The 26079-nt window shown below is 35.7% G+C and overlaps 1 protein-coding gene across 1 annotated transcript in view; it reads right to left on the bottom strand.

Moving 5' to 3' along the window:
- Reln (reelin) overlaps window positions 1-26079 on the bottom strand; it is a 458334-nt gene that overhangs the window by 370536 nt on the left and 61719 nt on the right. The gene's annotated exons all lie outside the window — the stretch shown is intronic.

Here is a 26079-nt window from a genome sequence, read left to right as displayed (position 1 = left end):
AGAAAATGTTTTTTTCTTTCCAGTTAAGCAATGTCATCACTTCCTCTCACTGTATCTCTAGCACAATCATTCTACCAAGTAGGAGAACATTTTCAATGGGATTCACACCATGGATTTATCATGGGGACAAACAAGGCTCATCTGGTGTTTGAAAAGGCCCCCTATATAGAGAATCAAGCAACACAGAACATGATATGACCCTAGGGTCCTGTTCTTTCTCTGGATCACAGAGTGGGGAGTAGCAATTGCATGTAGAGTTCCACCAAAATCTATTTGCCAGAGAAGGAATTAATGGTTGGTATCTAACTGGGTCAAGCTTCATTTGTCTCTGAAGTGTCCTCTTCAGCCATTCCACCCAAACTATTTTATTTTATAAAAAAGAACAAATTCAGCTTATACACATTATTTTATAAAACAACAAATTCAGTTTATACATGTTAAGGTTTGTATTAACTGTAATCGATGTAAATTATAAATACATCACACAGCTGTGATTGTTAGAACGGTTTCCCTCATATTACTGTGTTGTCTATGGCAATGAATGTTGCTGGTGAGGCAGAAGGACCCATCTCAAATGAGTACAAATGGACATGACCTCAGGACTACTATTTTTCTGCCTAGTGTGATCATCCCATTGGCTCTGAAACACTACCCCCACCCTTCCTCTCCATGATCCAGGGAGCAACCCACACTTTATCCTTACTTAGTGACCATCCTCCTAAGAGGTATGGCTCCCATGCTGAAAACATTCTCCAGGGATTGGTCTCATGGTAAAACTCTGGAAAGGGATGTCAACATGTCCATTTCCGAGATAATCCTTGTCCTACATAAAAACTGAGTTAGTACATGTCTCAATTATTCATCAGATAATTTAAGATTTGAATTTTTAAAATTTTTGGGATCAAATCAGTTTTTAAAAATTTTAAATTAGATTGCATATTCCTTTATTTTTAAAAATATGATTTCAGTTAAACAAATTTTCAAGCACAGCTCTTTAAGAATACAACTCATACAGTTCATACAAGCTGCAGAGTGTTTAGTTGAAAATGAAAATTAGTTCGTATTCACTGCCTTTTCCAGTAGAGACTATCTTTCTGAAACTAGATTTCTTAAGGACCCTGAATGCTTGTAGGAAATAACATATTTCAGAATATACCTGTAGGCAATCATTAATCAACATAATATATTTAAATATATAACCAGAAAATGGATTCTTTAGCCAAAGGCATATTTACTTCTGACCCTCAGGTAGGAATTTCAAAGAGGTAAGACAGAATTGGGAAGAGGTTACTCATTGATTATGGAAAAAAAGGTCTTATAAAGGGAGGCCACGATTGTACCTAAAGGAGGGAAACATTTTAAATAGGGAGAAGAGAATAAAACTAAACTCTCCTTTTCCTGCTCCCCAAAGCTTTGTGCCAGAGTGACTCCATGTGGAGGTGGAACACAGGGAGGTCAACACTCAGCTGAGGAGAGACTCTGGATTCCTTCTTGGGCTCAGAAATGTATGTATCCAGGTTAAGACTCTTCCCTTTTCATGTCCATCGCCAACTCTATAGCTATGCTTTGCAGGACAACTTTCACAAAGAAATAAAGTTCTTGATTCTTACTACATGGGAGCAAGTAGAAAAACACAGAACTGATTTAAAATAACACTTCAAAGCTTCTCACTAAGACTTGAGATGTGCATCATTCCAATTTGCATATTAGCCAAATAACAAGTTAATACAGGCTTTTGTACTCTTGAGGACATCACTGAAACTCCAAAGTTTTAGATTACCAAAATCTAATGTACATACACATATAGGTTAACAACCACACAATGTTAGAGAAACCTCTGGATGCAGAGGGCTTTCAATACCACAGAGCAGAGCAGAGAATATACTTGTTACTTCACAACCAGCAGCACACAAATACACATTCACATAAGCAGAAAAGTTCATAAAACAATACTTATCTTTGTTATGATATATGGTACACAGATAATAGGCCAAGAATCAGTAAGAGACAGGAATGTATAAATATTGGTGAAGTGATTCCCATGATGATAAGAGCAAACCAACAACATGAAATCAGAGTCACATAGCCAGATTTTCCTTCCTTCATTCTTTGAAGAAGCTATTCTTTTTTTTTTTGGAAAAAAAAAACCAAAACACTTTAATTTTTGAGACAACTGCAAGCACCCCAAACAATGGATTATTGTTACAACACTTTTTAAGCTTTTCACAATCTAGTTATTGCAAAGGCATATGGATAAATGTTAATGGACAAAGTCAAGAAAAATGAGGCACCTTAATAAATGTAAAATTTTAAATAAAAAGACATTCAATCCACTGACTTCTAGATGAGGCTAAGTATACCTCTATATATTACATTCTAAACTTGTATTGCCTACTAATGGGTTGTGTCCTGGGTTCTACAATTTTAAGGAAATGCATGAACAAGAACTGTGTGCAACCTGCAAAGGGAAACCATTTTCTCATTTAAGGAGAGATTGAAAAAGTGAGTAAAATTTGCTATAGCCAACACAGAAAGCTGTCTATGGAATGAACATGATCACCATTACCTTTCAGCTGTGAAGAGTTTTTGGCCCACTGCACTGTAAATTGTATAAACCATAACTTGTGTTTTACACAAACTCAACCATGTGAAGAAGCTATTCTTAGGGATAATTGAGAACTGAATGTAAAGGAATATATTATAAACTTATTAGAATTCTTGCTTTGATAACTCTTCCAGAACTCTGTGTTAAAAGCATGGCAAAATGATTAAATATTCCTGCTACAGAGACAGAAATAGACAAATGAGCATATAACTTATCATGTAATCCTCAATTACAAAAAGGTGCATATCAATAATTATACTAGTATCACAAACTTCAATTGGGACTACTTGAAGTGACCTGGGATATATGGTTGTTCTTTAGATTAAAAAAATGTTTGATTTGGCAAAGGGGTATAATGGATAAGGGAGAAGGATGGAGGAGAGTGATTTGATCAAAGCACATTAAATATATATATATATATATATGTACACACACACACACACATACACACACACACACACACACACACACACACACACACAGAGATATGTCAAAATGAATTCCCCTTGAATAACCAGTTGGTGCAACGAAATATTTTTATTTTTTTTAAAAAATTTTGTCAGTCATGGGGGCTGAACTCTGGGCCTGGGCGCTGTCCCTCAGCTCTTCAGCTCAAGGCTAGTGCCCTACCACTTGAGCCACAGTGCCACTTCTGGCTTTTTTCTGCTTAAGTGGTGCTGAGGAATTGAACCCAGGGCCTCATGCATTCTACCACTGAGCCAACTTCCCAGCCCCCAATGAAATATTTTTTAAAAGTTTTTGCAAGGTTTTCCCTGTACATTTTCATTTGTTTCAAAAGAAACTGGCAAACATATTCATTTCCAGCACAGTTCATGCCACCATAGTTTTTACCAAATATTTCATCACTTTGTGAATTCGCAATTAGGAAAGTTCAAGTCAGCATTTTACTTTTTACAAAATTTCTAAACTCTAAAAGATTTTTTGATCTTCATATTCTTCATTGTAGTAAAGAGTTTTCTCAAGTTTTATAAAAAGCCTATATTCCTAAATAACTACTTGAAGATCTGGTTTTTGCTACAATAACTAGAAGACTCCCTAAACAAATACAGCTTTAAAACATTTAACCCTTTAGATAATTCATATTAAATGCTTAAAAATGCTTAATCATTCATTTATCTAAATAGTAAAAGAAACATTAAAACTAATGATATTCTTCAATTCAAATGTTAACTTTTTAAAAATTTTTATATTTTATTTCTTTGCTAGAACCAATTAACTGTACAAGAGATTTCACTTTGACATGTCCATACACTCATACAATGTATCTTAAAAAAGGAACCTTCTCAGTCACTCTGCCTCATCTCCACTCTTCTCTTTTAAAACAAATTGCAACAAACACTTTCACACATGTACACAAAGTATTTTATACAAGTTTGTAAATGTACATATATGTGTGTATATGTATATATATGAAGGAAATTATATATTTGTATGTGTGTGTATATATATGCATAGATATTGATACTATTTTTCAGTTAGGTTTGCTAAATGAATCATGAGAGACTATGTACCTATAAATTTGTTTTTTTCCTTTCTATTCTTTTTTACATTCTATTTTTATTATCTGTAAGTAGCTGTACAAAGGGGTTACCACTCTACAAATCAGTTTATAAGTACAATGCATTTTGATTGATATCACTGTTTTTATCATTCTCTTCCTCCTTCCTAACTCCACCCCTCTCCTAATTTTCCTAGTTTCATAAGATATGCATTGAATATTATTTTACTCTCCTTGCTTCCTGAATTAGAGTTATTTTTGTTTTCAAACATTCTGTGTTAACAAAAAGGAAGAACCTTGGCAGTTGAGTTTCTATTTTCTTCTTTTTGAATCTCCAGCCACTCATTTGATACATTCAAGCCCTAATTGTAATAAATAGAAAACACAAAGGAAGTGAGGCTCAATTTCACTAGAAAAGTTTAAGACCAAGAAAGCCCATGCAATTACTAGGATCAGTTGAAAAGCAAATTAATGAGGCCTTCTAAGTAACAGAGTACCAATCAGCAATTGGTGTTTGAGAGACATAGAGAAAAGCAATGCTATTTCTTTAATGTAATGACTGAGAACCTTAAGCATTGGAATGCTGACCCAAAGTTATTCAGGCTAACCCTACTGGACCTTTGCTCTTGTTTAACAGTGTAATCTTACATAGTGTATATATTTATGTGTACACTTGACAGAGGAACTTTATCTGTAAACTTTCCTGACCAACTTGGCAACAACTCATCAGTTAATTAACTATTAACAGCTTCTTCTAGATATGACTGAAACGCAGATATTTTATCTTCTTTTTAATTAGTAATTATGCACTGGCAAGGAAAACATTGTTTCTTTCCAATTATTCTAGAACTCAGTGATGATTTAAACTTGGCTAATTAGCATTAGAGGGCTGTACATCTTCTGGGCAAATTGTGTTTGATAATTCTTATTAAAATATACATGGCAGTTGTTGACTTGTAAAGGGAAAAAATGGTAGTTGAAAGGGTATTAGATACAGCACAAGGCAAATGGGGGCCCATTAAAACTTCCCCAACTGCTCTAATGAGGATGCCGAGGGTCATTTCTGCCTAGTTTACCATCTGTTTGGTCTCTGGCATGTGGCTCCAGTGTGAAAGGAGTGTCTCAAAGCCCATTTGGCTCATCACAGAGTAATGCAGGGGTCTTAAGCAATTGCAGTAGTTTATAACATGCCTCATTCCAGTTTAAAACTTATTCATGGGAAAATGTAAAACTTTTGAGTACAAAAATGAAGCCATATCCTGAAAAGGATATCTTTTTAAATAGAATAATATATGTATTTTCAGTGATTGCTCTTAGTTTACACAAGCAACAATTGTTAAAGGAAAACCTGCAAAAACATTCCACATGAAGTGTAGTGTCTGCTTTCTACTCATCCAGACACTGAAATGATTGAAAATTAACTACTTCCCAACAATTATGCTACACCGCTTGGGGTGCATATTAAAATATAAATGATTTGCACTGAGATAGGCAATGGTTTCCTAGATAAGACAACAAACATTAAAGAAAAGAATTGATACATTAGAATTTATAAGCAATTAAAAATTCTACTCATCATAAGATATTGTTGAGAGGTGAATAAATAAGCTGTAAATGGCAGTATCTTGACATGTACCTGATAAAGGATTAGTAGGCAGGATATATTAAAACAACTATAACTCAACAAGAACAAAAATGCATCTAAAGTTTACAAAAAACAAAGATAAGATTTTTTACTTACAAAAATGTCCCCCAAAATATGATTTAAAAGTATTTAACACATAGTGATATGGACAATTCAAAACCACAATGAAACGCTACCACACACCCACAAAAAAAAAAGGCTAAAAGTAAAAACATTAACAATACCAGTGGAGAACAAGGGCAATTGTATTATTGTCATAATGGTGACAGTATAAAAATATCAGGTGAGTATTTGGGGAAAATATCTGTCTCTCATTTTTTAAAAAAATGTTACTATTAAATATTTATCCATTAAAATGAAAATATATATTCACAAAAGACTTTGTAATTCCATAACATTAGTATTAGGAAATCAAAAGAATAATACATAGCAGCAAAAAGGAAGAAAGTACTACTTCATGCAACAGGGATGAATCTCAAAATACATGGCTCAAGCTGGGTGCTGGTGGTGTATACCTGAAATTCTAGCTACTCAGGAGGCTAAGATCTGAGGATCACAGTTCAAACCAGCCCAGGGAAGGAAAGTCCGTGTGACTCTTATCTCCAATAAACCACTCACAAAATGGGAAGCGGCACTGTGGCTCAAGTGGTAGAGCACTAGCCTTGAGCTGAAAAGCTAAGGGACAGTGCCCAGGCCCAGAATTCAAGCCCCACAACCAACAACAACAACAACAAAAAAAAAACAATTAAACATGGCTCAGCTGTGTACCTACAAAAAAGGACATATTGGGTAAATGCATTAATATGAAGTTCCAGAACAGGTAAAACTAATCTACAATGGAATAAAATCAAAGAAACATTTGTTTTGGAAAGTGAGGTAAGAGTAATGAGAGAGAGACATATGGGGACTTTAGGTAACCATGACAACACTGTATATTTTGATAAAGGCCTGGGTTATCCAGGTATGTACATTTATTAAAACTCCTTTCATTTATTTTTTAATTTATGCATACCACTGTATATAAACTCTTCCTAAAAATGTGTGTGTATACTGTAAGTCTTTCAACTTTTTTTACTCAAAAATTTTCAAAGCAAACTGTCAAAGAAAAGTGCATTGACACTACTTCCATCAAATCTGAAAACCTAGGATTGCTTTTAAAATCAACAACAGTATATCAGATGCATATCCACACAAAACCCTAAGAGAAAATTTGACAGACTATTTCTTTCACCAATTCATTTGGGCATATTCATCTCTGCATGTGGGAAAGGTGGGATCTCAGTTCTTACATCCCATCTCTGTGCTTCTGTGCTTCTGCCATTGTGTTTATCCAATAGGTGCTTATGTGGTTGTGGTTCACTGACCCGGTCACTATCCCAGTAAAACACTTTCAATACTATATAAACTAAAGAAAAGTGCACATTCCTAAGAAAGAGTTGCGTATATACAAACTAGTTTGAATATCACAGAAATATATGATAAAAAGAAGCTTGAGAAACACTGTTTTAAAATTTTAAAGGAAAAGGAATGTTTTTGAGATTGTTAAACAAAACCCTAAATAAGTTGGGTACTGGTAGGTCATGGTTATAATCCTAGATACTCATGAAGCTGATATCTGAGGATCACAGTTCGGAGCCAGTCCAGGCAGGAAAGTCCATGAGACTCTTATCTCAAATTACCCAACAAAAAGCCAGAAGTAGAATTGTGGCTCAAGTAGTAGAGTGCTAAACTTGAGTAAACAAAAAAACTTCAGGGATAGTGTCCAGGCCCTGAGTTCAAGCAGCAGAACTAGCACCTCATGCCCCCCCCACACACACAAAAAAAGAAGTAAAAAAGTAGGGAAAGTAGTTTAGATAAAACAAAATAACAACAGTGGACCTTGGGTTGCTATATTTTTGTTTAAAGAATATTCTTCAGCTGTATTTGAAGCACAGCAAATTTATTACCTAATCATCCTATTTAATATAAAACCTACACAAGTACTCCCAGTCAGCCCTTTATTAGCCCACACCCTCCTCATTGGATTGATTACTATTCACCAAACTAATTAAAGTCCTGTTTAATTATTTATATAAAATAAACAAAAACGTGTCTAATCAATGTTTATTAACAGACTGAATACGAGGTCTTATATGTCAAATAACAAGGTTTCTTGTTATTTCTTTACTAGGTGAGTGTGAATTATTTAAGCTTCCTCCTATTAGGTATGGACATTTAGGTAATTTTCTTACCATAAATATCAAGCTTTGTCTGCATTGCTGTTTTTTTTAATTTATAATAGATTCTCAAAAGTAAAAGAAGTATTTCAAAGTACATAAACATTTTAATAGAATTATTTATATACTTGGAATAGTTTTATCACCAAATAAGCCAATAAACATCTACATAAACAATAAGTATTTTCTAGTCCTGGTACCTGTATTAACTATACATAATTTTAAATTTCCATGCTAATTTAAAAAAAAATTAGCCAGCAGCTGGCAGCTCATGCTTACAATCCTAACTACAATCCTTACAATCAGGAGGCTTATATCCAAAGGATAATGTTTCTAAGCCAGCCTAGCCAGAAAAAATTGCATGGACTTCATCTCCAAAATATCAAGCAAAATAACAGGCTAGAAGTATGACTCAAGGGCCAGCTGAACAAGAGTACATACAGATCCTGGGTTCAAACCCCAGTACTGATAAAAATAAAATTAAACTGATATTTTACCTATGCATTTCTCTTAATAGTAAATTGAATATTTTACTTATTTATACTGGGTATTTATTTATATTTTTGTAAATAGTTTAAACTTTCATACTATTGGGTTAGGTACTGTTGTCCTTTGAGACATATAAAGGCAAAAAGCCCTATTACACATAAAGACAAATGCTGGCTCACTTTTCTTTAAAAATTATTGTCTTATACACAGTTTTTATCCGAAAATTAGAAAACAGAAAAAATAATATTAAACTTTGTAAAATTAAATAGTCCAGAGGCTAAAACAATTTAGGCATGAAGCTTGCAAATAACCACAGAGAAAACTAGTTCTGTAAAGTGTATCTGTGGCTCTGGGTGGGAGGAGAGGAAGATCTTCATATCCACATAAATCTTTATGGGAAATGCTCATTATATACTATTCTTAAAAATCTACAGACACATGACTCAAAGGTAAAAGGACAGATAACTCAATTTAGAAATGGTTTGTTGAATTAAAGATATAGAAATGACCAATAAGCACATGAAAAGATATTCAGTCATTAGCCATTAGCAGAATGAAACCTAACTACAACAAGATGCCATCTCACATTTACAGGATGGCTATAATTAAAAACAAGACAAAAAGCAGAGACTAAGCATTGTTAAAGATGTAAAAAAAACTGGAATGTAAAGGGAGTAACTTCTATAGAAAATAGCTTGGCACTTCCTCAAACAATTCAATAAAATCTATCAATTCAATCTCAACTATATTCCCAAGAGGACTTGAAATGCATGTTCACACATAACACTTTTACATGAAGATTCATTGGAGCATTGTTCATAAAAGCTCAAAGTGGAAACAATTTAAATTTACATAAAAGACTGAATATGGAATATGCATTAAATGGAATATTATTCAGCCAAAAATAAGAATGAAGTACTAACACATGCTTCAATGTGTCTGAACCTTGAAAACATAGCAGTGAATGAAGTCAGTCTAAAAGGCTACATATTTAATAATTTCATTAATTTGAACTATCCAAATTAAGCAAATTCAGAGATATAAAGCAGATTAATGATTACAGAGGGAGGGAGATTTGGAACTAACTGACAGTGGATATACAATTTCTTTCTAGTGTGGTGGGAAGGTTTTCAGACTAATGGTGATTATTTCATAATGCAGTGAATATACCAAGAGCCAGCAAGCCAGACACAAAATGATGAATTTTATATTATGTGGGTAATGTTTCAAGATGAAAACATATGGCAACTCTAAGAGGTACTGTTAAGCTTTAACTAGAATATTCTACAATTTTATATTGCAATATTCTTTTTCCATATAGGACCTATTAAATATATTATGAGACACTAACATTTATAAGAAAAGCTCTGTGAGAAAACAACATTCTAAAATGTAGCTGATCTTACACAAGGAGACAGGAAGAGGAAAGAAAAAGGGGGGGGGAAGAAAGAAAAGGAAACAGAGGCAAGCTAGGAATAAACTTTTTATCATCATAATTATTCTAGAGTTGATCATCCTATTCTCTAACTCCAATTGAATTCTTCTTTTATTAGTAACAGATATTTTTCTTTATTTTTGATGTTACTGCTATAAATGCTATCAGAGCATAGAGCTTCAAAAAGAATCTTCTCATAATAATTATTTCACAAAAAGAAAGGATAAATAAAGATCGTCTCAAAATTCGATCTCTGATAACTATATTTACTTTATTTTTAATCTGGTATTTGCTAGAGTTCATGTGGACAGGATCTTCTCTGAAAAGGAACCAGAAATAATATAATTAGCTAGCTAATAGCAACAACATGGTTCTGATGTATAAAAACATGTGGGAAGGCAAACAGGAGGGAAGCCTGATCTGAACTTTTACCAAAATATTAACAATTTCTGCTATTTCATTTTCCAAAATGGCAACTCCCACACTAACAAGTATCTTTCCATCCAGACATTCAGAGTCCTGAAAACAGTAATTTAGCTGTGTGCTGGCCTCAGAGAACAGCCTACACGTCTATTAGGCTAAATGCAAAACTAAGCATCAGAGTGTTGAATACACACTGCACAACAGGGCGTGAACAGAAACAGACCCACATTTGGTGAAGTGCCTTTATTCCACTCCTACATCTACTTTCAAATTTGTTACATATATTTGTTATATATGTATATATATATATATATATATATATATATATATATATATATGTTACATCCAGAACTATTTTCAAGAGGTCCCAAGAACTTACTTTTACTATTTTTTGTTATATTTCAAAGATAATCATCACAATCTTTTCTAGGAATTCATAACCAAATTATTTTAAGTTTTCCTTAGATTTAACTGTCAGGAAGAATCAGAGTCCAAGAGTATTTACAAGTCAGTGATTATGAACATGGAACATAAACTAATTTATCATTATCTAGTTACCAAAAGAGGACTGGGAAACCTCAAGATTAAAAACTACATTGCAAGTAAAATGACTGTGAGGTCAGGCTTAACCTTTGAAGTTTATCCCCTGAAGCATCTATTTGGATTCTGTCTCCCTGGTAAAATGGACAGTCTGGACACTCGGAAAGTGTCCCTTTCTATGAAGTCAGCCTGATCTTATCACCAAAGACCCAGGATTCCTCAGTATTTTTTTAATATTTGAGAAAGAGAGAGAGAGAAAGTACCCCCAATTTCTTTTTTCTCCTAATGAGGGACAAGACTCCATTTTATGCAAACATATTTTCCAGACTTCTTAAAAAACCTTGGCACATGAGAAAGTGCCCTGCCATGACCTACTGCTTGGTCATCAGGCCAAGTTGCTCACAATAGAAGCAAGACAGAAGAAGCTCTTCACAGATAATTTTTAACACTACAGGCACAATTAAAACATTTTTCAAAAATAAGAATGATCCTCCCCCACAACAAATAAGAATGATCCCATGTACGACTAGTTCTACAAGATGTAACAGTGGTTACAGTGGTTTCTACCAGAAACTGCTGTAAAAATGTACATTTCCAGATGTTCCTGTTTATGACCGGTCTACTTACTATGATTCTGAACATATTCATCTGGGCAGGATCAAAGGAGAAAGAACTAGAAAAATTACTCATTCTTACACACACATTTTTATAAAGTACCCACAATAAATTCCAGATACATACCTAACCAGAGCTAAACGAAACCCCTTTTCCTAGAACCTGTAAAGTCCAAAAGAATTACTGACAAGTAAATTATAATGGAACTAAGAAATGGATGAATCCTATAGAGAATATAAACTTTTGCCTAAAAGAAGAAATCAGGTTATTTAATTATTGTGTATGTGTGGGTGTGTGCACAAATGCACATGCATTTGTGTGCACATGCACACTGATACTAGAGTTTGAACTCAGGGCCTCACATTCATACAACTTTTGTTTTGCTATTGGTTGTTACTCTACTATCTGCACTGTTGCTCTACATCTCCACTATAAGCTTCTTGCTAATTAATTGGGTGTCAGAGTCTCAGATTTGTCTGCCCAGGCTGGCTCTGAACCTTCATCTTCAGATCTGAGCCTCCTGAATTACTAGGATTATAGGCATAAGCTATTAACATTCAGCTATATGTTGTTTTTACTTTGTTTGTTTGTTTGTCAGTCGTGGGGCCTGAACTTTGGGTCTGGACACTGTCCCCCAGCTCTTCAGCTAAAGGGTAGTGCTCTACTACTTATCTGAGCCACAGCACCACTTCCAGCTTTTTCTGCTTATGTGATGCTGAGGAATCAAACCCAGGACCTCATGCATGCAAGGCAAGCACTCTACCACTAAGCCACCTTTCCAGCCCAAAGTCTGGCTACATGTTTCTGAACAAACATATATCATGTTCTTGCAAGTATTGGGCTTTGAATTCAAGATCGTGCATTTGCTAGACAGGCACTCTACTACTTGAGCATGACCAGAGTCAAATTTATCATTTTCAATTATATGAGATTATACAAAAGATAAAGTTACAGTGGGGAATGTGCCTTAACCTTCCCACTCAGTATCATTTTACAATACATTCCCAGGGAATTCACTGTAGTATTCTCTTTCCTAGAAGGATCAAAGAGTTGAAACAAGAACTTAACTATGATGATTGTTGATACGAATGAGATATAATTCTGAACTATTCCTATTTCCTTGAGTCTATGAAAACATTTAACACTGCATCTGAAAGCAGGCTTCCTATCATCAGGAAAGGAACTATAGTAGTAGTAAGGTGGATAAACCTCCCCAAGAGAGCTTTGAGGATTAGACTTATATATTTGTATAGCTTCAAATCCATATACAGATGTGAACACATATGTGCAAAAATAGATTCAGAAAGATTTCCAACATTAATGATAGTATTATGTCTTCACCCCTGCCAACCCTCCTCACTCAGACCTCAACACTTAGGCATCTACATACACTAGCAGCAAACATCCCTAATAACAAAATGACCCACCAGTCCTCAAAGATTTTTTATTGGTTCATTCACTAGTAAGCATGCATTGTTTGTTGCCTGTCTTAAAGTGAAGTTAACTAGATCATCTCCTTGTCCTCAAATGATAAAAGATACTTTTTAAACAAGTAAATTCAAGGGATTGTTGGATCAAGCATTGTACTCATTACCTTGCTCATGTAACTGTAACCCCTTTGTACAGTATTATTACAATAAAACACGTTTTTTAAAAAAAGATTAGCTTCCTCATGCTAATATAATTCCTGTATTTCTCTGACTGTTCTCAGCCAGCTCATGCAATTCTTGTGTTTCTCTTTGACTGTTCTCAGCCTGCTCACACAATTCCTGTCTTTCTCTTTGACTGTTCTCAGCCGGCTCATGCAATTCCTGTCTTTCTCTTTGACTGTTCTCAGCCTGCTCATGCAGGCTGAGATTCATGTAGTAATTTTAGGTTAGCCTCAACATGCTCGTGAAGTTCCTGTATTAACCTTTGGTTTGCCACCTCCCATGCTCCTGGATTAGAAGGATCAACATCGTGAAGTTGACAATACTTTCCAAGGCTATGTACAAATTCAATGCGATATCTATCAATATTCCAACCTCATTTTTTTAATAGTGAAAATACTGTACAGAGGGGTTACAATTACATGCGCAAGGTAATGAGTATGTTTCATATCAAGCATTGTGGCCTCCTCCTTTGTTTTCCCTTCCCATCCCTTCGCATCACCCCCCCCACACACACACACACACATCCCCTGTCCCCCACCAAAGCTGTAAAGTTCATTTTTCGACATAATGACTTGTACATCTCATTGTAGCAATGGGTCCACCTGTATCCCTATTTAAACAATTTGTTTTTTCCCTACCCCTCCACAAATTATACCAACATCAAATACAGTGAAAGCAGGGGTTATACCATGGGGGAGAGACATACAAAGTAACATAGAAATCATCTTATAAATATCTTAGAAACAATAGCATGAAAGAAAAAAACACTTGAATACTTATCTTGGGGTTCATTTCACCTAACATCAACTTATTTGACCTTTTCTGCTTGTCTCAGACATGTGCAAGTTATTACAAATAAGGGAAAGCATGGGACATATATTTCTTTGGGCCTGGCTTACTTCACTCAAGTGAACCTTACTGCATTGTTGGTGGGATCATAAACTTGTTCAACCACTTTGGAAAGTAGTATGGAGGTTCCTCAGAAGACTCCACATAGAGCTCCCCTATGACTCAGCAATCCCACTTTTGGGCATTCACCCAAATGATCACAAACAAGACCATACTAAAGCTACCAGCACGACTATGTTTATTGCAGCATTATTTACCATAGCTAAGATATGGAACCAGCCCAGATGCCCCTCAGTAGATGAATGGATCAAGAAAATGTGATATATATACACAATGGAATTCTGTGCCTCCATCAGAAAGAATGACATTGCCCCATTAGTTAGGAAATGGAAAGACTTGGAAAAAATTATATTAAGTGAAGTAAGCCAACCTCGTTCTTCAAGGAAATAGAAGAGGCATACAAAAATTCATATAGAACAATAAAAGACCCTAAATAGCAAAAACAATCCTTAACAGAAAGAACAGTGCTGGAGAAATACCAATACCAAATTTCAAACTCTACTACAAAGCCAGAGTAATCAAAATAGCTTGGTACTGGCACAAGAACAGACCTCAGGACCAATGGAATAGAAATGAAAACCTAGAAATTAAACCACAAACCTACAGCCACCTAAATTTCAATAAGGGAGCTAAAAAAATAGAATGGAGGAAAGAGCCTTTGCAGTAAATGGTGCTGGCAAAATTGGTTAATCCTTTGTAGAAAACTAAAGCTACATCCTTATATATCACCCTGCACCAGAATCAACTCCAAATGGATCAAAGAGCTCGAAGTCAAAGCAGACACCCTGAAAACATTACAGGAAGGAATAGGAGAAATCCTAGGTCTCCTTGGCACAGGTTGAAATTTTCTTAATAGAGACCCAGAAACACAACAAATCAAAGAAAGGTTGGACAAATGGGATTGCAAGAAGCTGCAGAGCTTCAGCATGGCAAAGGACATAGCTAGCAAGATCAATAGAAAGCCCACAGATTGGGAGAAGATCTTCACCAGTCATACAATGGACAAGGGTCTCATATCTAAAATATACCTGGAACTCAAAAACTTAAATGCCCCAACAACAAATCCTCAAAGAAACAACTGCCCAATAAATAAGTGGGCTAAAGACTTACAGAGAAACTTCTGAAGAGGAAAGAAGGATGGCCAATAGACACATGAAGAAATGCTCAACCTCCCTAGCCATAACTCTAATAACAACAGATGCTGGAGGGGATGTGGACAGAAGGGAACCCTACTGCACTGTTGGTGGGAGTGTAAACTTGTTCAACCACTTTGGAAAGTAGTATGGAGGTTCCTCAAAAGACTCCACATAGAGCTCCCCTATGACCCAGCAATACCACTTCGGGCATTTACCTGAATGATCACAAACAAGACCATACTAAAGCTACCAGCACAACTATGTTTATTGCAGCATTATTTACCATAGCTAAGATATGGAACCAACTCAGATGCCTCTCAGTAGATGAATGGATCAAGAAAATGTAGTATACATACACAATGGAATTCTATGCCTTCATCAGAAAGAATGACATTGCCCCATTTGTTAGGAAATGGAAAGACCTGGAAAAAATTATATTAAGTGAAGTAAGCCAGGCCCGAAGAAACACAGGCCCCATGGTTTCCCTTATTTGCAATACCTGTATATGTGTAAGACAAGCAGAAAAGGTCAGATAAGATGATGTTAAGGAAATGAACTCCAAGATAAGGACACAAGTAGTTTTTTTTCTTGCTTACTATTGTTTCTAACATATTTGTAAGGTTCCACATGATTTTTCTGTTGCTTTGTATGCTCCTCGCCCCCCCCCGCCCCACACGCGTATAACCCCTGTTTTCACGTATTTGATGCTGGTATAATTTGGGGAGGGGAAGGGAAAAAAGCAAATTGTTTAAATAGTGATACAGGTTGACCCACTGCAACAATGAGATGTACAAGACGCTATGTTGAAAAACAACTTTACAATTTAGGCCGGGGGTAAGGTGGTGAGTGTAGTTGTGAAGATGGGAGGGAAGGGATGGTAAGGGGAAACAAAGGAGGAGGCAACAATGCTTGATAAGAAATGTATTCATTACCTTGCTCAGGTAATTATAACCCCTCTGTACAGCATTTTCACAATAAAAAAAGTTATTTAAAAAAAGAGATTGTTGGAGATGGCTAGTGGAGATTAGAGAGAGCAGAGTGTTCCATGTGGGAGTAGGGGATCAGGGAGGTATGAAGAGGAGTTATGATTGCTCAATGGGGAGGAAGGTCAGAACTGAAGCCCTAAACAATGGCAACATGTTCACCAGAAGACATAGGACAAATCCAAGGCCATAAACAAAGGTATCAAATAGCCTTTGTGAATTCCACTGGGGTTTCAGAGCTATATGTGTGCTATTTTAAAGGTACCTGCATGACTATGTGTGTTTATGATGAGTAGATGTCTGAAAATGTATTAGAAGGATGGATAGAGGTGGCGTGGCTCAGGGTCAGGGAGAGCAATAGCAGAAAGGACTTTTTCTCAATGTTCTTTCTATGGGAATACAAAAGTACCTCAAGCTGTCTTGGGCTAGAGCTGGGTTTGTATTAGACCTTGTGTAATTTTCTATACAAGCATGATCTTGGGTAAGTTGAGCATCCTCTGTGTGCCCTGGGTTATTTATCTACAGAAAAGAGAATCACAGTAGATATTTTTATGATAAAAATACCTGCAATATATCTGGTATGTAGCAAGTTCTTGAACATATGAGCTCTTTCAATCCTTGTTTTGTTAGGAACAAATATTGTTTCTTAACCTAAGAGAAGAGTGTTGAAAGCCTGGTCTCCTCAGGCAGCATTCTCCCTATCCCCCTCCCCACTCTCCTACTCTCCAATCCCTGCATAAGCCACTGTGGACCACAGCTGCTCAGGACTTCCAGATGTTCATGTGTTCTTGGATCCAGCTCGTGAAGAGTTTGACTGGGGACTGATGAATCTTGATTCAAAATTCTGAGCAAATAATTTTCACTGACTCAGCTTGGCTTCCATATCTCATGGTTCACAATGAAGCCCAAGTGCTAGGGCCAAAATATTTTATAGCAATCTATCTGCAATAGCAAGAAAAGAGAGCAGGGGACAAATTCATCTTAATTTTCTAAATTTAACCATTTTCAGGTCAGAGCTAAAACCAGGTAATTTTAATCTTCAGAGATTTTACAGCCACTAATAAATATTTGAGAAATTTGACAACTCTGTTTTACATTCTCTTTAAACATTTTTTATTCTTTTCCTTTGCTCTCTCAATCTGCACTACTCTCTTTTCAAGAAGCTGATCACCACTAAGTTACTAAATAAAATGAAATGAATGTATCCATCAAAGGGAAAACTATTTGTCTGCAAAAAGGAATGAACTGTTGATTCATACTACAACATAATGAACTTTTAAAACATTAACCTCAGTGCCAGGTGCTGGTGGGTGGCTCTTGCTTATAATCCTAGGTAATCAGGAGGCTGAGATTTGAGGATCAAAGTTCAAAGCCAGCCAGTCAATAAGTCCATGAGTCTATTATCTCAAATTAATCATTAAAAGAAGCTGGAAGTAGAGTTGTGGCTCAAGTGGTAGAGACCTAACTTTGAAGCAAAAAAGCTCAGGGATAGCTCCCAGATCCTGAGTTCAAGCCCCCCCTCCTCACTCTGGCACACATGCATACACACGCATGCACATACACACATAATAAAAATGATTTTTAGGGAAAAACAAACTAGGTACAAAAGCCTACCTGCAATCTAAGTCTATTACATGAAATGTCCAGAATAGGCAAATCCATCAAAACATAATTAGAGTAGTTGCAGAGGGTTAGGGGTGAGGAGAGGAGAGAACAGAGTGATGGCTATGAAAACATGTAAACTTTAAAGTGGCAGCATTTATAGTACATTAATTACACTTTTAAAAAGCATCTGAGAATTGGGTATGATACAAGAACATCTGGTTTAATTCTTACACTTGCACTGTCTTATGAAATACCATTTGCCCTTCCTGGGCCTCACTTTCTTACCTAAGCATTAGGGTCAGAGGTTCTTTCCTGCTCACAACCCTATGAATAAGAAATTGAGCGCACACCCACACCCTCAGAATAAAGTTAACTTCTATTGTCTTTTAAAAGAAATAATTCTCAATTTTTACAGAATCTTTCAATATATCTATTTTCAAAACAAAATATCCACTGGAACTTGCATACATGATCTCATTTAATGTATCCAGAAACTTTGTGAATGGAACTTTAAAAAAATCAAATTTTATTGTAAAGGTCATATACAGAGGGGTTATAGTTACGTAAAAAAGGTAATGAGTGCATTTCTTTTTGAGCAGTTACCCCCTTCCTCATTTTCTCCCACGTTTCCGCCTTCTCCTCCTCCACACTAAGTTGTATAGTTATTTTCCAACATAGTGTCTAGTGAATATGACTGTTGAATTGGTTCACCCTTTGTCCCACCATTTGCTGACACTGAGGCTTGGGGAAGAAAACTATGTTGTCTAAGTTAGCAAGACCCAAGGCTGAGAATGGAACCTGAGATGCCAAACTCCAGGAGTCACATCTGAAGTTAGGACACAGAACTGCCTTTCTCCACAAAGTGATTCACTTTAGCCCAAATCTCACAGACCTGTGCAACTGCATTATAGCAACTGAGTATGGAACCTGAGATGCCAAACTCCAGGAGTCACATATGAAGCTAGAACACAGAACTACGAAGTGATTCACAAAGTGATTCACTTTAGCCCAAATCTCACAGACCAGTGCAACTGCATTATAGCAACTGAGTATGGACCCTGAGATGCCAAATTCCAGGAGTCACATATGAAGCTAGGACACAGAACTACGAAGTGATTCACAAAGTGATTCACTTTAGCCCAAATCTCACAGACCTGGACAACTGCATTATAGCAACTGCCGACTAATTACTTTAACCACTTAATGTTCATCACACTCACTATTCTAGTGAATGATTCAAGTCTCAGTTATTTAAGAGATGGGAACTAGCTCTATATTCTTTGTTATATATTTGATACAAACTAGGTAAAATTATTTCCTAATAAGAGTAATATCAGCAGAGCATACTAAAATGCAATGAATCAAGATTAAACTTAATACTCAGGAAGTTGGAAAAATTACTGGTGACATCATCTCTTGTCAGCTCTGCTCCTTGAATCATTGACTAGAGTAACTGGTTTAACTGACCCAGAGTCATCTTTCTTGTAAATTATAGGTAATTTCCATACCTAGTAAAAGGTCATGCTTTTTGAATTGAACAAGTATGTCTAAATCACATTTAGTTTTGCATTTCTTTGTAAAGACATAGGCCAAATTAATTCAAACAGATTATTTCCAGCCAAGTATTAGCTTAATTTAGTCTAGTAAATAAATACCACAAACAAACATTAAAGAAGTGGCTAGTGAGGTGTCTCATTTTTCTAGATAGTAAGCCCTAAATATGTGTAGGCATTCATAACGTGTGTGTCCCATAATCCTAGATAGAACATCTAACATTAGACTATGTGGCTATTACTCAGGGGATCTGAGGTTCCTTGTGATAAGTAAGCAAAGTTATAACAAGTTCTACTTAGTCTTGATGCAAAAGACACCCAAAAGTTAGCATACATAAACTCTGTATTTTCATTTTCAGTGCCATAAAAACAAAGTATCATGTAACAAAAATTTTCATCCTGGGAACGAAACATTAACAGGTAACCTAAGCATTCTGGTGGGTTACACATTTTTATTAACTTGCAAGTAAGATAAGATTTACTAAGACTCAAAGTCTGTCTTAAAACATTTGAATGATTTGTTTTGTAAATGTATCCCTATTTATCTAAAATTAGTTTCAAGTGATCTTGAGGAAAATAAAACCACTCAGTTAAATTTTCAAATATTAGTTGGGTGTAGTGGTCATGCCTGTTATCCCAACTTCCAATGGGAAGCCTACATTAAAAAGGTCACAGAATAGGCCAAAGTAAGATTTTTGACTCAAAATATCCACTGCAGGGGCTGGGAAGGTGGCTCAGTGGTAGAGCACTTGCCTTGCATGCATGAGGCCCTGGGTTCGATTCCTCAGCACCACATAAGCAAAAAGAAAAAAGCTGGAAGTGGCGCTGTGGCTCAAGTGGTAGAGCACTACTTGAGCTGAAGAGCTGAGGGACAGCACCCAGGCCCAGATTTCAGGCCCCACGACCAGACCCCCCCAAAAAAAAATAAATATATCCACTGCAGAAAAGTTCCTGCTTAAGAAATATGAGGTCTTGAGTTCAACTTCCCAATACTACACCCCCAATTTTTTTAATATTAAGTTTTAAAAATAGTATTAGGGCTAGGCAGAGTGGCACATATCTACCATCTTTGCACTCAGCAGCCAAGGCCAGAGGCTTTCAAGTACCAGACCAACCTGAGTTACATATTAAGACACCCTCTCAAAAAATAATAGAATAAAAATAATGCTGGAAATGAATTTTTAAGTTAATTTCTTAATATCTATCAAAATATCATATCATTTACTGAAGGCTTAAGAGAAAAAAACTAAAAATAAAATGAATTTTGGATCTGTTAACTAGATATCTCCTTTAAATTTGGATTTCATCAAATGTTGCTATTTTGAGTTTTATAACTGGGCATTAATTGGGAGATCACACAGCTCAAGGCCACCCCACACAGAAAGTTAGCAAGAAAGAAGCCATACGTATGTGGTTCCAGCTATGTGGCAGACATACATAGGAGGATGGCCACCTGAGGCTGTGTCAGACAAGAATACAAGACCTGATCTAAACAATAAGGAGAAAAGGGCTGAAGGCATAGCTCAAGTGTTATAGTGCCTAGCAAACATGAGGTCCTGAATTCAAACCCTAGTAGTGTCAATTTTTTTTTAATTCTGTAACTTAAGTAATTGTAACTAAGATGAATAATGAATATAGGAAATTATAAAAGTTTAGAACAAAAATGTTCAAGTGGAAGTATATTACCTGAGAAAAAACTAAGAAGTGCAGGTATAAATTTAATTTGTACAGCAGTTAACAATTTAAAGTGTACCAGTTATTTTCAGACCTGCAAACCTGATTCTCAGGTTTTAGAGCCAGAATATCAAAAATTGAGTAGGCTCTGTAGCTTGTGGAGCCAGAATATTAAATATTGAATAAAATGCATTTCATCCCTGGAAAAGGAACAATTTTGTATGAAAGGATATTCATAATAGCTCCTCATTGAGCGACCATAATAAGCCTTGAAGATTTACATGATTGAGCTGGAATTCAAAGCCAAAGACAAGAGGGAAGCATTTTTTTCTGGAATGCACAAAGAGATATTCATAATTAAACATCACACTTCCCCAGGGCAGCATGTTTTCTTATATTGACAAGCAAAATGAGGTATTTCAAATCAGGCATTGCTGGGCACTGACATCTTTTGCATAGCTATTGTTTTAATGCATTTCGGTTATTAGGCATTTGTCTATTTTTGGTTAGTGAGGCATGCATTTTATTTAAAGAATTCTGGTTTTGCATAAAAGACTGCAGTTATATTAGTGGAATTACATTTCTACAACAGTATCTTAAGAATAATTATGGACTTATTTTGGCTGATTATACACACATTTGATATTCAAAGAAGAGTGGCTAGAACTTTAATGTAATTGATACAATTAACTCTTAGTAGAAAAGAAACTTTCATAAGTACCTATTTAAACTCAACTACATGCTTTCCTTTGCCTTGTCACAGTTAAATATATCACACATGAATCCTATGATATGTTGGGAAAATGCCAAGCAAAGCATGTTTAATATTCCATCAAAAACAGCCAGACACTAATGACAGATTATATATTCAGTAACTCTTTTGTTCTCATCAAAGAATACCATATTACTCCACTATAATACTAAAAATAGCAATTATTCCTAAATTTTATCTTCTGCAAGTTTCCTCTCCTTTCCTATATGCACACTAACCAACTGGAATCTTTTTTCATTTTATCTAATCAAGTACAAAAAGGGGTGATTACTTGCTCAAAGTGACCATTTCATACAAAAGGTTTGCCTCATTCCATTCTTCCATTCAACAATATTTATGAAGTTCTAACTCTGTTAACAATATTCAAGCAGATTATCAAATTTTCTTTGTTTACCATTATCACATGAATACACAAAAAGTATTGGATATTACTAGAACATAAAGAGATTTCACCTATCTACCCATCCATATAAAAGTCATGCCCTGTAAGAATGCCAAGTGCTTCCTAGGAAACCTAAGTATTTGGAAGTCAAACTATCTTCCAAGGCTCCTTTGGACAATCAAATCACAATAATTGCATTCCTAGTGAGAAAAAGGGTAGAAACAATTAAAGCTGATGGAAATACTTTCTACATCAAGGGAACTCTTCCTTTTTTATTAACTATTATTTTATAACTATCAAAGTCATTACTGAATATGTCCTGAAGCCTCATTTTCTTAAATAATTTCTAATGATTTTATTCTTAGTTTTTTGTTTGTCCTCTTAGCTAAAATTTGAGATAACATGATACATGCATGTTATATATTCTTTTAAAATGTGTTTTACAACACTGTAAAACTAGTATGTGCTTACAGAAATATGGGAAACATGTTTGCAACACATTCATGAATGATTTGTAATAATTTTCCTTCTTTGAGGACCTCAAATTGACCAATAACAGTTTCTTCATTCAGCCATATCCTCTCAAATCATCTCTAACTACACAGCTCATATTATTTACACTTCAGATTGGTTTTTTGTATCTATCAGAAGTAGAGTGTATGTAAGTATGAGATTAAATAAATTGACTACCTCAGTCATCAAGATTAATAATTTGGGAAAGGTAATTTTATTGAGCATGCTATGTATGTGTCTAAGGTTGTATATGTAACCTCCCTTAATCCTCAGGTCTACCCATCAGCTTATGAAGCAGGTTCCATTATCATCACAGATGAAGAAAATAAAGAAGTCACACAAGTTAGCGGAGACAGACATCAAGCAACAGGGAGGATTGTATTCAGAAGTGGGTCCAACTGACTCAGCTTCTAAAGACAGCTTCTTCTTGTTGCCAGTCCTAGCCTATACCTGACTTCTTCTTAGAGGTCTTGTTATATCTGAATCTGTCTTTCTGTATCCATGCCTATGCTCTATAGTTTGCCTTCCATTTTGTCTCCAAAATATTCTCTTGGAGTGAAAAAGCTTTTCAAGACCCTCTTCAATCTAAAATGCTCAATGGTTTCCCTTCTTTAGGATGAAGGTCTGGGTCTTACAATATACTGAATGATACAGCTCTGGTCTTCTATCCAGCCTTATCACTTTTCCTTTTGTTGCAGCCCAGTCACAACAAGATTTTCTTCTTTTTGTATTTTTAAAATTTTACTTTCTTATAAAGATGCTGTACAGAGGGGTTACAGTTACATCAGTAAGGTAATGAGTACATTTCTTGTTGAGCATTGTTACCCCCTCCTTTGTTTTTCTCCCACTATCCCTTCCCTCCCCACCTCCCCAAATCCTCCCTCCCCAAGTTGTAAAGTTCATTTCCAACATAGTGTCTTGTGAATATCCTTGTTGCAATGAGTCATCCTGTGTCCTTGTTTCAGCATTTTTTATTCCACCCCCACTCCCCAAATTAGATAAATATGTATACAAGATGCAAGGTAACAAAATCAAATACAGTGACAACAGGGGATATACCATAGGAGGAAGAACAGACAAAAGAAAAAAAATCACATAATACATTAAAAACAACAACAAAGAAAAACCTCTTGTGTCCCATTGTAACAATGAGATGTACAAAACACTATGTTGAAAACGAACTTTACAACTTTGGCAAGGAGGGGGCGGGTAGTTGTGGAGATGGGAGGGAAGGGATGATAGGGGGAAACAAAGGGGAAGTCAACAATGCTCAATAGGAAAGGTACTCATAACCTTGCTCATGTAACGCCTCTGTACAACACTTTTACAATAAAAAAGTACAAAAAATAAGATGATGTTAAGCGAAACAAGATTTCCTTTTAGGTCCTAGAATATGGTCAGCATCTTCCTACCACACACAAAATACCTCCTGTTTCTTTTGTGTGTAATGTTGTGAAACAACTTCCATAGACTTCCAGACAACTATCAGTTCTCCAGATTAGAATTTTCTTGATTCATTCAGTCTGGAGTGCTCCTGGAATGACATAGTTACAATATCCTAGGTGATGCTAAGGCTGCTGGCCTGGAGGCTGTCCAATCCTCAACCTTGGATAAATATTAGAATTATCTGAGGAACTTTAAATATCACCTATACCCATTCCCCAATCCCCAGAGCTTTTGAGTTGATTGAGCTTGCATGAAGCCTAGGAGTATAAATATTGCATACTTATATGAACAAAAATCTAATTCACATTTAAGTTGGCATTTTATATTCTCCTTTCCTCTATTAAAATGTTTTGTGCCAGTTCCTGGGGCTTGAACCCAGGGTCTGGGCATTGTCCCTAAAGCTTTTCTACTCAAGGCACATTATTACTTGAGTCACAGCACCACTTCTGAGTTTTTGGTTTTGTTTTGTTCTGTTTTTAATGTGTGTTTTGTGGGCTGTTTTTTTTTTTTTTGGTGGGGGGGTTGGTAGTTAAGTCTTTTCTGCCCAGGTTGGCTTCAAACTATGTTCCTCAGATCTCAGCCTCTTAAGTAGCTAGGATTACAAATGAAAGGTAAATGTGGCAACAACTCTAGAGGTCCTGCTGTAAGAACACTGGAAGTATGTAATGTACCCACACACATATATCATAGACAGGATTGTAACCAGATCCTTCATCTCTTTAGACCACTAAAGGGATGAAGCTAAGGAAGTGGACTATTTAGACCTACAATTAAATTATTCCCTTTGAGGTTTAAAGATCTGAAGTAGTTGAAACAAATTATAAAACCTTCCCTGGGATCTTTTCAAAACAGCAAGTCATCAGTGTCAAGTAACTTAGCATGATGAGTAAATGACTTCCAGTTTTCCTTTATACTCCAAGGCTGTGGAACTCACCTTGGACAAGCCAGGTGGCCATGCAGCAGCAACCCTACTACTCCAACATCAGTCACTGTATTACCTGACCAGAGCTGCTGCTGAGACCTGAGACCAGGCAAGTACCCTTTCATGTACCAAAAGTAGGCTTAAAATATTTATTTAGGAATTGGCACTGTAGCTCAAAATGATAAGAGTACCAGTCTTAAACAAAAAAAGCTCCAGGTCTTGGGTTCAAGCCCTACAACCAACAACAAAAAATTGTATATGACAAAAGGTACAGAAACCAAAAACAGTGACAAAGGAGAATTTAAAAAAATAGAAAAGTAACAAAAACACTCATTTCCATTTCCTGAAGTTCATTTCGATAAACATCATTTTATATGCACACAGCTATTAAGCCTCTGTGATCCTCTTCTGAGAGTATCTCCTTTGTCTCACTGTGTGAATGTTTATAGTCCTGTATAATTTATCATGTACCTTTTGTCTTGTATGTGTTTTTCTGTTTGGGGGAGTCTAAGGGGGAGCACAGAAATGGTGAGAAAAAGGGTAAACAAATTTAGCAAGGATACTCACTAGACACTATATGTGAGGGTTTGTAGGGAAAAACTGGGAGAAAATGAGGGAAGAGGTGACACTGTTCAAAAAGAAATGTACTCATAACCTCACATATAACCCCTCTGTACATCATCTTTACAATAACAACAAAATAAAATGAAGAAATAGTGAGATGCTTATAGCTTAATTGTTATAATTCTATTAACTATCATGGTTTATTGTAAAAAATTAATACATACCACAGAAAATCTAAAATGCTAAATCCATGGCTGCTCTTAATAATGCAATTTTATCTTCCTTACTTCAGTGGAAGTATTGTATAGTTTTTCAGTATTAGAGTAAGATCAGTCATTTCAATTTTACATAAGCTGAGGTATTAAATTTGCATATTTTGATGCTATGGAGGGTTTACTTAATCCCAGCTTGGCATGTTTACAGTACTATGGGTGAAACTAAAATTTCCAAACTGAGAATCCTCTATGATTAGTGACCATTG

Source organism: Dipodomys merriami, unplaced genomic scaffold, assembly GCF_024711535.1.
Source record: "Dipodomys merriami isolate MVZ:Mamm:240054 unplaced genomic scaffold, mDipMer1.0.p SCAF_5, whole genome shotgun sequence".
Lineage (NCBI taxonomy): Eukaryota > Metazoa > Chordata > Mammalia > Rodentia > Heteromyidae > Dipodomys > Dipodomys merriami.
The sequence above is the reverse complement of the archived record's forward strand: the minus strand, read 5'-3'. Positions and strand labels throughout refer to the sequence as shown.